The sequence below is a fragment of the Chionomys nivalis genome, chromosome 15, assembly GCF_950005125.1.
Source record: "Chionomys nivalis chromosome 15, mChiNiv1.1, whole genome shotgun sequence".
In the NCBI taxonomy this organism is placed as follows: Eukaryota; Metazoa; Chordata; class Mammalia; order Rodentia; family Cricetidae; genus Chionomys; species Chionomys nivalis.
The window spans coordinates 62,453,288-62,468,926 of NC_080100.1; the positions used below are offsets into that span (position 1 = coordinate 62,453,288).

The 15,639-nt window shown below is 40.0% G+C and overlaps 1 pseudogene; it reads left to right on the top strand.

Annotated features, from left to right (window-relative positions):
- The first annotated feature begins 11,966 nt into the window (after positions 1 to 11,966).
- LOC130887516 (prothymosin alpha-like) lies at positions 11,967 to 12,577 on the top strand (annotated as a pseudogene).
- The last annotated feature ends 3,062 nt before the right edge of the window (positions 12,578 to 15,639 follow it).

The following is a 15,639-nucleotide window of genomic DNA, read 5'->3' on the forward strand; positions in this document are numbered from 1 at the left end:
CCTTGGTAGAATTTTTTGGATCACTTATGTAAACTATCATATCATCAGCAAACAGCGAGAGTTTGACTTCTTCTTTTCCAATTTGTATCGTCTTGATCTCCCTTTGGTGTCTTATTGCTCTAGCTAGGACCTCAAAAACTATATTGAATAGATTTGGAGAGAGTGGACAACCTTGTCTTGTTCCGGATTTCAGTGGAATTGCTGGGAGTTTCTCTGCATTTAGCTTGATGTTGGCTGTTGGCTTGCTGTATATTACCTTAGCTATGTTTAGGTATGTTCCTTGTATACCTGCTCTCTCCAAGACCTTTGTCATGAAGGGATGTTGTAATTTGTCAAAAGTTTTTTCATCATCTAAGGAGATGATCATGTGGTTTTTATTTTTCAGCTTGTTCATATGGTGGATTATGTTGACAGATTTTCATATGTTGAACCATCCTGCATCTGTGAGATGAAGCCAACTTGATCATGATGGATGATGGTTCTGATGTGTTCTTGGATTCGATTTGCCATTATTTTATTTGGTATTTTTGCATCAATGTTCATGAGTGAGATTGGCTGTAATTCTCTTTCCTAATAATGTCTTTCTGTGGTTTGGGTATCAGGGTAATTATAGCCTCATAAAAAGAGTTTGGCAATGTTTCTTCTATTTCTATTGTGTGGAATAATTTGAGGAGTATTGGTATTAGTTCTTTGAAAATCTTGTAGAATTCTGAGCTGAAACCATCTGGTCCGGGGATTTTTTGGGTTGGGAGACTTTTGATGACTGTTTCTATTTCTTCAGCAGTTATAGGTCTGTTCAATTTGCTTATCTGGACTTGATTTAATTTTGGTAAGTGATATTTATCCAGAAAGTTGTCCCTTTCCTTTAAGTTTTCCAATTTTGTGGAGTACAGATTTTCAAAATATGACCTGGTGATTCTCTATATTTCCTCCATGTCTGTTGTTATGTCCCCTTTTTCATTTCTGATTTTGTTAATTCCGATATTCTCTCTCTGCCTTTTGGTTAGTTTGGATAAAGGTTTGACTATTTTGTGGATTTTCTCGAAGAACCAGCTTTTTGTCTCATTGATTCTATGTATTGTTTTCTTTGTTTCTATTTTGTTGATTTCAGCTCTCACTTTGATTATTTCCTGCTGTCTAGTTCTATTAAGTGAGTTTGCTTCTTTTTGTTCTAAAGTTCAAATGTTCTGTTAATTCTCTAGTGTGGAATTTTTCCAGATTCTTTATGTAGGTGTTTAGTGCTATGAATTTTCCTCTTGACACTGCTTTTATTGTGTCCCATAAATTTGGGTATGTTGTGTGATCATTTTCATTGAATTTTAGGAAGTCTTTAATTTCTCCCTTTATTTCTTCCTTGACCCATTGATGATACAGGTGAGCATTGTTTAATTTCCATGTGTTTGTGGGTTTCCTGGAACTAGTATTGCTGTTGACTTCTAGTTTTAAAGCATGGTGATCTGGTACATTGGGTTATTCCAATTTTTTTGTATTTGTTGAGGTTTGTTTTGTTGCCGAGTATGTGGTCAATTTTTGAGAAGGTTCCATGAGGTGTTGAGAAGAAGGTATATTCTTTTCTGTTTGGGTGGAATAATTCTATAGATGTCTGTTAAATCCATTTGAATCATAACATCTTTTAGTTCTCTTATTTCTCTGTTCATTTTTTGTCTGTTTGTGGTGAGAGGGAAGTGTTGAAGTCTCCCACTATTAGTGTGTGGGGTTTAATGTATGATTTAAGCTTTAGAAGTATTTCTTTCACATATGAAGGTGCCCTTGTATTGGGGGCATAGATGTTCAGTATAGAAATTTTGTCTTGATGGATTTTTCCTGTGACTAATATGAAATGACTTTCTTTGTCTCTTTTGACTGATTTTAGCTTGAAGTCTATTTTGTTAGATATTAGGATAGCTACACCTGCTTGTTTCTTAGGTCCATTGATTGGTATATTTTTTCCCAACCCTTTACTCTGAGATGATGTCTGTCTTTAAGGTTGAGATGTGTTTCATGTATACAGAAGAATGAATTCTGTTTTCTTTTTTTTTTTTTTTAATACAGGGTTTCTCCGTAGCTTTTTTGGTTCCTGTCCTGGAACTAGCTCTTGTATACCAGGCTGGCCTCAAACTCACAGAGATCCGCCTGCCTCTGCCTCCCAAGTGCTGGGATTAAAGGCTTGCGCCACCACCGCCCAGCCCCTGGATTCTGTTTTCTTATCCAAACTGTTAGCCTGTGCCTTTTTATAGGTGAGTTGGGTCCATTTACATTAAGGGATATTAATGACCAGTGATTGGTATCTCCTGTTAATACAGTTTTCATTGTTGCTGATGTTAATTTGTGCATTTTTTCTTCTTTGAAATTTGCTGTTATGAAATCATCAATTGTCTGTGTTTTTGTTGTTGTAGCCATCTTCCTTGGGTTGGAGTTTTCATTCTAGTATTTTGTGAGGGCTGGGTTTGTGACTAGGTATTTGTGAAATCTAGATTTGTCATAGAATATCTTGTTCTGTTTTCCTATGGTGGTTAACAGTTTTGCTTAGTACAATAATCTAGGGTGGCGTCTGTGGTCTCTTAATGTCTGCATAATACTTGACCATGACCTTCTGGCTTTCATCGTCTCCAATAAGAAGTCAGGTGTAATTCTGATAGGGCTACAATTATATGTTACTTGGCCTTTTTCCTTTGCAGCTCTTAATATTCTTTCTTTACTCTGTATGTTTAGTGCTTTGATTATTATGTGGCGATAGGAATTTTTTGGGTTCAGTCTATTTGGTGTTCTGTAAGCTTTTTGTATCTTCATAGACATGTCTTTATTTAGGTATGGAAAGTTTTCTTCTATGATTTTGTTAAATAAATTTCTGTGTCTTTGAGTTGAACTTCTCCTTCCTCTATACCTATTACTCTAAGAATTGGCCTTTTCATGGTGTCCCATATTTCCCAGATATTTTGGGTTATGCTTTTGATAGATTTAATGTTTTCTTTAACTGATGAGTCTATTTCCTCTATTGTATCTTCAGTGCTTGAGATTCTCTCCTCCATCTCTTGCATTCTGCTGTTCATGCTTGCATTTGTAATTCCTGGTCTTTTTCAAATGATTTCTGTTTCTATAATTCCTTTGAATTGTGTTTTCTTTATTATTTCTATTTCAGTTTTCAAGTCCTAAATAGTTTCTTTTATTTATTTGATTCCTTTTTCTTGGTTTTCTTTAAGTGATTTCCTGATATCTTCCAATTTTTTGGTTGTCTTTTCCTCAATTTCTTTAAGGGAATTTCTCATCTCATTTTTAAGAGTTTCTAACATTCTCTTGAAGTTATTTTTTAGTTCATTTTCTTCTGCTTCATCTATATTTGGTTGTTCAGGTCTTGTTCTTGTAGGGTCTTTAGGTTTTACTGGTGTTATGTTGCTCTTTGTGTTGTAGCGTGTGATATTACCTTTTTTTATTCATCTTTTCCTCTAATAGATGTGGTTGGGGCTGTCTGAGATTCTGTTGAATAATCTTTTAGATGCCAGTGAATCCAAAGCTCAGATGGTGGTTCCTTGTGGTATAGTCAGTGTGACAATTTTAGTTACCCCATTGGTAACTCAGTGTTCCTTGAGATAGCTCAGTGCTCCTGTGCCTTTCTCTTGCAGTTTGTTGTCTCAGGCCAACTTTGGCCTTGGTTGCCAGCTTTGCCCTGTTTCTATAAATCCTGGTCTCAATTCTACCACTTTCATAAAGCAAGTCCAATATATTACCCAGTCTTATAATCTCACTTTTCATGATATCTATATGATCCTATCTAACAACCTACTTTCTGAAGAGTTTGGGTGCAGGTCAGACACATGCAGACCATATTCACCAAACACATGCAACACGCCCTCCAGGCCAGAGGCGGTCCTCAAGCAGGAACATAACTGGGACTATAACACTATAGGGTGGGATTTTAGCTAGCGACTGGTTTTTGACTTGCCTTCTGACAGGTCTCCATAAAGCTGCCCTCAAGCTAGTAAACTATAATAAGCTCTCAGAGATCATTCAAGATACAAAGGAAAATCCTTCTTCATATTTGGAACACCTTCCTAAATCTCTGTTACAATATACTAACTTAGTTCCAGAAACCACAAAGGCAGTTACTCATGACTCATTTTTTTCTCAGTGCTACCCTGACATTAAGGCTAAACTTGGACATTTGGAGAAAGGCCCCTTGACCCCATGGGCAGAAATCTTAGAGTTGTCTTTTAAGGTGTACCATGCAAGAAATGACAAAGCCCACAATCATCACTGTCACATGCTAGCCATGGCCCTCTAGCTGGCCAAGGCAACAGACCAATCTGTGCAGTCCATCTTGCTCCCTTGTCCCCCCAGGGCTCAAGAACCACCAAGCCCATGATTCAAATGTGGTCACTGGGCCCAAGCATGCCCTAGTCTTGGTTCTATGAGACCTTGTCCAAGATGCCATAGGGAAGGACATTAGGCAGTCAATTGTTCTTGTTCATATAGTGTCAAGGAGACATCAAACCCAGAAAATTCCCAATTTGACCTTCTGGCTCTGGCCATGGACAAGTGAGGCTGCCCAAACTCCTTTCGACCTGATCACAACTGTCATCTGTAACAGGGAGTCACAGGTAAACATCACAGTATCAGGACAGCCCATCTCCTTTCTCCAGGACACCAGAGCCACATACTCAGCACTGAGGAAATTCTGAGGGCCTACCTCTCCTTCTAGTTTCCCTATTGTTGGGTAGGGTGACAGCCTTATCTACCTCAGCAGATCCCACTACTTAACTCTGTTTTATCTCACTCATTCATTTTTAGTCATGCCAACCTGCCTGGTACCTCTTATGGGAAGAGATTTTTTTTTAGCAAAAGTAGGAGTTTCCATTTTGTTTGCTCCTTCCATTCACCTTACCACAGACTCACCAGCAGCTCCACTCCTCCTCCTTCTAGCCTCCCAACCTCCCAGCTCCAATATGCCTTTTCCTCTACCAGCCTCTCAGGTGAACCTCCAAGTCTAGAACACCCCAAACCCCTCTTGCTGAACACCATTCCCCCATCATATCCAATTACAAGACCTTACTAATTATTCCCCATCTCATTCCTCCATAGAGATCTTAGAGGATCTACTGCCCCACCCCTCACATATACAGGAGGGCAAATTGCCCCAGGACACTTATACCTGGTACACAGATGGCAGCTCCTTTTTGTGTGAAGGGACCCATAGAGCAGGCCATACTATAGTATCTGATACTGGGGTAGTGGAGGAACAGTCACTCCCTGCCCATACGACTAATCAGCAGGCTGAGTTAATAGTCCTTACTTGCGCCCTCCAGTTGGCAAAGTGGCAATCTTTAAATGTTTATACAGACTCCAAATATGCCTTTCATATTCTCCTGTCCCACACAGCTATCTGGAAAGAGTGTGGGCATCTTTTGACAAAAGAAGGATCCATAACTAACTCAGGTTACATTATGGAGTTGTCAAAAGCCTTCCATCTCCACAAAGCTATAGGAACTATTCACTGCCAGTCTTATCAGACCAACAGTTCCATTATTTCCAAGGGAAATAACCAGGCTGACCAAGGAGCTGGAACAGCAGCATTTCAGAGTCCAAACCTACCTCTATCACCTCAGGGGATTCATACAGTACAGCCCACACTCTCACAGATACCCCCTGACACCCAGCAAATTTTGTCCTACCTACATCAGCTCTTCCATCCTAATAGCAAAGCTCTGTTTCATTTTGTCAAGGCTCACCTCCAACCCACCCCTGAGGACTTAGAGTTCTTAAAAGTTATCACTGCCCCTAGTAAAAGTCTGTCAAAAGTCAGATCCCAAGACCAAATATCGTGGCTTCCCTTTCCCCACCCTGCAGGAACTGGCTGGCAGCTTTATTTTACTCAAATTGCCCACAGTCAGATGAGTTAAATATCCCCTGGTTTTGATGAACACCATATCTGGGTATATTGAAGCATTTTCCACCACTAACAAGAGGGCCCAGATAGTTTCCGATGTTCTCTAAGAAATCATACACCATTTTGGAATCCCAACCTCTCTTCAGTCAGGTAATGGCCCAGAGTTTACTTTCCAGATTTCTCAAATTTTGTCTAAGGCTCTTAACATTCCCTGGCATTTTCATATCCCATACTACCCTCAGTCTTTAGGGAAGGTAGAATGAACTAACCATTCCTTAAAAAATATTCTTGTTAAGATGTCACAAGAGCTTCACATTGACTGGGTAAAACTTTTGCCTCTGGCCCTTCTTAGGCTTAGGGCTCTCCCCAAAAGCCCCCTTTCCATCTCGCCCTTTGAACTCATGTGTGGGAGGCTGGTTTTAACCCCCAGTCTCTCACCTAAAACCTCTCCTCTTCCTGATCACCTGCTTACTTCACTGTTATCCCATCTTTGATCCTTATTACAGGATTTTACTGATTACTCATTACCTCAACCATGTGTTAATTCATGCTCACTGCCAATTAAAATAGGGAATCAGGTACTATTCTCTCCTACAGACCAACGCCCCTCACTCCTTTCCCCTAAATGGCAGGGCCCCTTTAATTCTTGTAATTCCCACGGCTGCCAAGCTCAAGGGACTTCCTCATTGGATTCACTGTCCCACGTTAAACCTTTTACTCTTCCAGCTCAAGATAATCCCTCCTATACAGTAACTCAAACAGGACCCTGCTCCCTTAAGTTCCAAGGGGAACCAAGATCAGTCACTCTTTCTCCAGATCCAGAAAAATAAAAGTTTCATCACTGAACTTTTTGAAAGTACTCAACCCTCCTGTGCCAAAAACTCCATATACTCTCCCTCTTCCTCTTTCTCCCATCTGCATTACCAGCTTCTCTATATCTCCAATGTCATGCTTAAATTTCTAGTTAACCACTCAGCTGTTATTACAAGGACCATCATTAAACATAGAGCCAAAGGTACAAGGACTGTCAAAAGTCCAGGTGGTAAGAAACAATAACAAGTTTGGGGACATTCACAGCCCCAAACTCCCAAAACTTAAAAAACAGACTTTAATATATCAGGTTTATCACTGACTGCAGCAGTGTTTCTTGGATGTTGAGGTAATACCATGATGCTAAAGAGAACAAGTGCCTTAATTTTTGTTTCAGGTAAAACATTAAGGGGTCTAATAATTTCCCTTTCTAATAATTTCCCCTTTTTTTCCTTCCTCCTTCCCACCATCTTCCATTCCAACACTATATCATTGTAATCATAAGCTTTTAATATGTCTAAAATTTATTTCGTTTCAAACATTTTTTCATAAGATCCAGGGAACCAATTGTACCTATCTAAACAGACCAGACTTGCCCAGACTAAGTATCATTTAATTCTTCTTATCATTCCTGGTCTCAGGAACCCCTGGGAAATTCCCTCCCCTACTCCTCCCCGGCCAAAAAAATCCTCGATCTTCCATCTTGGTACTTTCCTCCCTTGATCACTGAGATCTCAAATATTTTCCAGACATCATTTTCTGCCTTTCCAGCATCTTGCCAGTTCCAAGCTGCCAGCCAGCCAGTTCCACAGAGCCTGGAAAATACACAAAAGTAATCAGCTACCCCAGGATGTGGTCAAGCATCTCAACTCTCTGACACCCACAAAATTAGCAGGAAGCAGTCACAAGAGACCTTACAGTGCTTCATTCCCACCCATTAAAGACCACAAACACCCCAAATTTTTATAATAAACAAAAGGGTGGAATGTAATGATTTTAGCCACAATAAGGCTGATACTTCTGGGTTCTAGGCGCCATGCATGGGCAGACAAGCCCTCAGGCAGAAGTGCCTAATGGCCCCCGGGGATATTAAAGGGCCCTGATTGAACCATGTGCCGTGTGGATTTCATTATCCACGTATGACTCAGCTAAGCCATTGCACACATGCATGAGCCCTGTCATCTGAGTGTGACGTAGCCACATCAACCCCCTGTGTGCATGTGCTAGGCAGCTTTAAAAGCTGGACGCACCATCTTCCTCTCTCTCTGCACACTGACTTCCCCGGCCTGTGCACACCCCCTCTAATAAACTCCTAAGCGGGTCTGTTGTGTGTTCTGTGTTTTCTTCTCACTCACACCAGATAATTTCACTTGAAGCTTAGATTTCTATCTGTGGATCATGTATTTGTACCTCAATAGAACCGAATATACCAAAACAAAGCCTGTCATTTCCTAAAATTCCTCATAATTTAATTCTCTCTTCTTTTTTCCTCTGTCATGAATAACAGCAACACCAGTCACCCAATTCATGTAACCCCTTAGAATGAGGTTAAGTTCTCATAATTGTCAAAATACAATTTTCAAAATTTAAAGATATGCCAATCATACAAATATAGAATGAATGTTTTCAAGATCTATTTAGCTATCATACAGGGAAACCAGAAAGACAGAGGAGCTGATTCATGGAAAAGGTAGAGTAGCCACAGCTGGTCACTGAAGGACTAAAATAGGTTTAAGCTTTAATGTCCTGTATCTTACCACTGTGTAGTCAAAATGAACGAATATTTAGAGTCACAGGGTGGTTTTTTGTTTTTGTTTTGTTTTGTTCTGTTTTTGCTTTTTTTACAAGACAAAAATCATTTGCAACTCTTGGTCTACAGAGCCAGCTCCAGGACATCCAGGGCTACACAGAGAAACCCTGTCTTGAAAAACATTTATAAGTTACCATTTCAACCGTTTACCTAACAAACAGCAAATAACAAACCAAACCAAGCTGTGCTGACAAATCAAATAATAATGTATTTCCTATAGAATTAATAATAATTGGGTACATATGTTAGGAATTTCTTTATCATTTGGCCTTATTTTCAAGTTTTAAATCAGTTTTCTTCCTTGCTTCTTGAGTGAGAATGATCTTATGAAAATATTTTGCACATTCAAAAAGAGTGGATTTTTTGCTGGACCTCACAGTAACTTAGTAATATACTTTGAGATCATTTAAGACTTGGCCTGATATCCTGTTGTGTACTCATTCTGTTTATTTAACCCTCCTTTAAGAGAATGGTGACACATTCCTCTAATCCCAGAACTAGGGGAACCAGAGCAAGGCAGATCTCTGAGATGGAGGCCAACCTGGGCTACAGAGTGAGTTTCCTGACAGCCAGGGCTACACAGAGAAGCTCTGTCTTGAAAAACTAAAATAAAAATGAAATAAAACAAAAGTGAACAATGTAATAGCCCACCTTGGCTGCTTTGGATTTTTCATGTAATTATTTTTTATAACCTAAGATATGCATACCTTTGATTTTAAATAAGTACACTTGCATGCCTCTGCCTCAAAACAATGTATGTGTGTATATGTGTCCATTATGGTAATCATTTACTTAAAACAGTCAACAGATAGAGAGCAACCGTATGTAACAAATATCCACCATAAATGTTGAATATATCACATGGACATAGTTGAAAACAGTATGTTTATAATACAAAGCTTTTGGGTCAGTGGACTCAATAACTTAATCTTTTGTAAAACTCTGTTAAATATTTCTGTAAAATATCCCACATTTTTTCCCTATGCCAAGCTTTCTGTGCTTCTCAATAAATACAGAACAAAGCCCCTGGTGAAGCACACAGATGACAGGGACAGATCACATTTAGAGACAGACTACAGACAAAACCTGTTACCAAAAACTGCAGACAGATGGAAATACAGGAAGAAAGGAAAGAAATCAAATTTGAACTTGCTCTTTTTCAAATTTACCCAAGGGGAAGTGCTGAGCTTTTTTCTTTCTTTTCTTTCCTTCCTTCCTTCCTTCCTTCTTTCTTTTTTAACGTAGCATCAATGTATTTGGGTGCCTCTGAGGTTATCTTCAATGCATTTAACCTATGTTGATTCCATGTCAATATTTACACTGAAAAGTTTGCCCATTGCAATGCCCATGATGTTCTCCACAAGATATGTGAGGAGTTTGCAAGTTCATATAATCCAAAAAAAAATGACTTGAGTTCAGAAACATGATGATAGTTAAGAGAGTATAACATTGGAGAAAGGAAACAAAACCATATCCATCTAATAGATGTGCTTAAAAAAACTAGATACTTTGCTACAAACTCACCAATACAATTCAATAAGAAAAAAATGAAGGCATCAGGTGCTTATGATCTTTAATGTTAATAGCCAACTTGACACAAACTAGGATCGCTTGGGAGAAGATCCTCCATGCATACCTGTCGAGGTTTATCTTTATTTTACTGAGGCATTGTGGGTGACACCATTCCTAGGGCTAGGACCCAGAACTGTATAAAACATAAAAATGGGTTGACTACTTCCAAGCTTTCCTCATCCTTCTGTTCCCTAATCATGTGTGTGCTGTGTGACAGTACTTCCATGGAGGAAAGAACAAGCAGCTGTTCAACCAGATGGGGACCCCTGGTCGGCTCAAAGAGACCATCCAAGTTCAACTTCATGAACCAAAGAGTTTTATTGCAGTTACTCACAGAAGTACAGGTAAGAGGTTACTTAAAGGAGCAGAAATGACTCAAAGACAATTGTATCACCAAAGCCCCCCTCAGCATGGTTGATGACTGTAGAGTATCTCAGCTATCGGAGACCGGCCTTGACAAAAATACCTTTCTCCACAGTAGAGGCGTGGGAATTTAGAAATATAGTAAAGAATATGAAAATAATAAAATGGAGAAATATATAGGATAGTATCAGGAGGGAATTCCAGTGAGTACTTAAAATTCATCTGTGTTTAATTTCCAACTGCTTAAAATACCCCCGACTCCAAAAGGTGGGAATAAGACAAAAGACTATATATAACATATATAACATGATTCAAGGAAAGAAATATACCCATTGAAAGTCATGGGCTACATTTGTAATTAAACATTCTGTTGCTAGAACAAAACACGTCACACTTACACTCTAGACCAAAACATTCTATAGGCAAACCACTCCCTGGGTGGAATCCCAAGTTATCTCCATAAAGGGAACTGGAACTTAGTTGGATCCTTAGGCTCTTGTTTGAGGTTTCTAGAGCACAAAGTCTGGTTATTAACTACAACTGCTGACAACAACCTTGAGAGAGCAGAACTCTCTGACCTACAGCTACCTGGGTCCTTTGTTTGAGGTAGAAGCACAATAACCTTGAAGGAACTAGGAGGGAAGTCCCTACTCTCTGACCTTTGGTCAACTTGGAAACAGGTTCACATTTTTGGGCCTCCACACTTTGCCTTACTGCCTAAATAAGGACAGGGAAGGAGGAGCCCAGTGGTGTTTTACCCGTGGGTTGAGGCCCCTTTGCAGGTTGAGTGACTCTTTCACAGGGACCGCTTATCAGACATCCTGCACATCAGATATTTACATAATAGCAAACCATTTCTTCATTAAGTGGCTCTTGTTGGACTTTCTATATCAAGAGGAAAGGAAACCACAACAGCCCTGAACGCAGGTGATGTGAAGAGAACCCGGTCAACATTACTCTTCTCCTCCTCCTGCCTCTCAGCCATGCTGCAAGGAGCCTCCAGTATGGGAGTTTGACTCTTCATTTTACAAATCCAAGCTCCACCTCACTCTGGTCATTGGGATGCATACCCTTATGGCACGGTCCTTGCCATGTAGAAGTCTGAAAGGTGACTCAGCCATATGGACAGAGGTTCAAGAGTTCAAAGGTAGGAGGGGTGAATTCAGGCTTCGGGTGCCCTCCCTCTTGTGGGAGGGTATGGGGTGGGGAACTCGGGCAAAGCAGTCCTGAACCGAGGGTCACTTGAGATCAGAACTGAGAATAACTTAGCTAGTCACATTTAGGTTTCTGACTGTCAACACTTAATGGCTTCCAACAGTAACCGCAAGTAGACTCTACTAACACTTAGACTAAAAGGAACATACACATCAGAACGAGAATATGCTATAAAATATAGCATGAATTAGAATTCTTATCAAGTCCCACTGGCTGCTCTGAAAAGCCATCTTTGCATTGTTCCCGGTGCTGCTAGGCGCTAGCTGCAGCTGCCTTGGCCGCCCGCCTGCCTCCTCCTCCGCAGCAGCAGACTCCGGCAGCTCTCTCGCCAGAGTCCTCGAACTCGATTCGTCTCGCCCTCGCTGCAGCAGATCGCCAGCGTGCCCCACCATGTCATACACGGCCGTGGACACCAGCTCCGAGATCACCACCAAGGACTTGAAGGACGAGAAGGAAGTTGTGGAGGAGGCTGAGAATGGAAGAGACGCACCTGCCAATGGCAATGCTAATGAGGAAAATGGGGAGTAGGAGGCCGACAATGAGGTAGATGAAGAAGAGGAAGAAGGTGGGGAGGAAGAGGAGGAGGAGGAGGAGGAGGAGGAAGAAGGTGACGGTGAGGAAGAGGATGGAGATGAAGATGAGGAAGCTGAGGCTCCTACGGGCAAGCGGGTAGCTGAAGACGATGAGGATGATGATGTTGACACCGAGAAGCAGAAGACTGACGAGGATGACTAGACAGCAAAGGAAAAGCTAAACTAAGGCCGCTGTGACCTGTTCACCCTCCACTTCCCGTCTCAGAATTTAAACGTGGTCACCTTCGAGTAGAGGAGCAGGCCCCGCCCGCCCAGAGCGGGCAGTGCCACCCACAGATGACACGCGCTCTTCAACCCACCAAAACCACAACATGAATTTGCAACAGGGGAGGAAAAACCAAAACTTCCAAGGCCCTGCTTTCTTTTAAAAAAAAAAAAATACTTTAAAAGGAAAATTTGTTTGTATTTTTTATTTACATTTTATATTTTTGTACATATTGTTAGGGGTCAGCCATTTTTGATGAAAAAAAAAAACGACAACAAAAAACAATCTTATTCCGAGCATTCCAGTAACTTTTTTTGTGTATGTACCTAGCTGTACTATAAGTAGTTGGTTTGTATGAGATGGTTAAAAAGGTCAAAGATAAAAGGTTTCATTTTTTTCTTCCTTTTTTTTGTCTATGAAGTTGCTGTTTATTTTATTTATTTATTTATTTATTTATTTATTTATTTATTTATTTATTTTGGCCTGTTTGATGTATGTGTGAAACAATGTCCAACAATAAACCGGAATTTTATTTTGCAGCTGGCCTGGGTCTGAAAAAGCATGGGAAAAAATCGGACTCGCCGAACATAGTGGACAATGAGGACTGCTGAGAAGTCAAGAACAATGGCAATGGGTTTTTGATCCTACTGCACGTACTGGCTTTGTGGGAGCCTAGGCAGTTTGGATGCTCACCTTACTAGACCAGGATGGAGGTGGGGGGGTCCTTGGACTTCCCATAGGGCAGGGAACCCTGATTGCTCTTCGGGCTGACGAGGGAGAGGGATTTGATTGGGGGAGGGGGAGGGAAATGGGAGACGGTGGCGGGGAGGAGGCAGAAATCTTTAATTAATTAATTAATTAATTAAAAGTAAATAAATAAATAAATTCTTATCGGGGGGCTGTTTTTTAATGTTTAAAGAAGCATTTAACTGTTTGATTTTTAATTTACTTATTTGCTTTTGAAAGACCTGGATAAATCCAGGCCCATCTAGCAGGAAAAATAGAGCCAAAAATCTAGGTTCAGTGACTCTGTTTCAGGAACTAGCTGAAGATAAAGTTAGATTATAATCTTGAGAATAATCTAGAGAAACAGGGAGTTTCCCCCTTGTGATTATCACTGGTATTTTTGGAATACTCTGTTTCAGGAAATAGCTGATTATAATCTTGAGAAACAGGGAGTTGCCCCCTTGTGATCATCACTGGTATTTTCGGAATTTTCTATGATGGGCATCTACCTACCCCTTTGGATTACTAGGTTATGGTTTCTTCCCTTAAAAACCCCTTCTCCCAGTTACTCGGGGTTGAACTCCTCCCCTGCGTGGGTTATGAGTCTCGGCTCCAGAGCACTGGTTCCTGTCCTTTCAAATAAACCTCATGTGATTGCAGCAAGGACGGTCTCTCGTGAGTTACTGGGGGGGGGGGGGGGTGTTATCCCAAGACTTGAATGAGAGTCTCCCCACACCAGCAGTCTTTCACTTTCTGTGTATGTGTGTGTGTGTGTGTGTGTGTATAATGTGTACTGCTTAAATCAGGTTAAATGTGTCTGTCTCTTTGAATATTTGTTTTCTTTATAGTGAAAAATTTCAAAATATTTCCCCCATCTTTTGAAATATAGAGAATATTCTTAATGCCCTACTGTGTGAGATGTATTGCATAAAACAGAAAATGTATTAATCTCAGCTCTATTCTTCAAATAAGACCATTCTGTAGCTAGCATAGGCCTGAAACCAGCATTTGGGACACTTGGATAAGTAAAAATTGTCTTTGTCTGCTTTATATTTCTCATAATCAAGCAAGTTGTATTTAGATATTCATATTTGTAGATTCACAAGATGTCTTTGAACTCAAATTGTGCTCTTATTACAACCATCAGAAACAAAGAATTGTACATTATTTTTTGATGAATTCTCATTAGTAATGAGGCACTAAACATCTAGTGAGTACAACACAGAGGAGAATATTAATAGGGTTATTTTTAGCTGCCACCTACATAATACAACATCAAGACAACATCTAGAGCAGGCAGAAAATAATGGTTCTTTTAGTTTAATAAAACCATAATGTTCCTGAAAAATTTTCCTCTTTCCTCCCCAAATTGGGGCATCTAATTATACAAAGTGATTGCTGTGGCAGCATCTTAAATGAGTCCAAAGTGTGAGGTGTAGGGAAAAAAAAAGAGGGAGGAAGAGAAAATCGGAGTATAGAAAAGAGGCTTCAGCTACTCAACAGAATATCAAACTTAAACTTTTTTCCTATAAAGTATGAAAACTATGAAAGAGAGGAAAGACTCCAAAAATCTGAAAAAAAATCTTTAAGAGTTTAAATCATCAATATTTGAATATCAAACATAAAGTAAATGTACAAAAATGAAGCCAAGAATCATAGAATGAACTTTCATGGCTTATGATGAAAAAAAACACAAAGGCATTTGGAAAGTCATGTGATAAACTCTACAGAAAAGATTCAGTAAAATACAAAGTATATTATTTTATGAGATAAGAGGATATAAAGAGGTTATTACCCACCCTATATAATGTACACATATCATGTATTGTTGTAACACCAGTTTACATATAATGGAAACTAAGCTATCTAAGACTACAGACCACTTAAAGATCTGTTACTAGCTTTTCATGTGACTCACTGAATCCTAAAGATAAGATAAATGCTCAAAATAAAACTACAGGATGCCAGTTTTCAACTGCTAGGTTTGCAAAGATTTCTGAACTTTGCTCATTAAAATGAACTGTGGTAGGGGCCGTAGAATAAGGCTTCCTTGAACACAGTTGACAGATAACTAAGAGAAATTTCTCTGGGAAGCCACGTAGACTGTAAACATCAAAACTGAGTGCACAAATCTTTTGAACCAGGTTTAATTTTTTTTAATTTGAAAGTGTGTGTGTGTGTGTGTGTGTGTGTGTGTGTGACATGCATGCTCGTGTGCGCGTGCACAGCCTGTATGGAAGTGGCCATGGAGGTGAGAGGAGTGTGTCCGATCCCTGAAGCTGCAGTTACAGGCAACTGTGAGCCCAGCGTGGGTGTTGGGAATGAAACATCTAGAAAAACAATAAGCACTCTTAACCTCTGTGCCATCTCTCCAGTCCCTGCCACAGTTTCCTGCTTCTCAGAAACTACCCTTTCCACATGCCTGCATTCGTGCCAGAAGTACACAAGAGGCTATCCATACAGC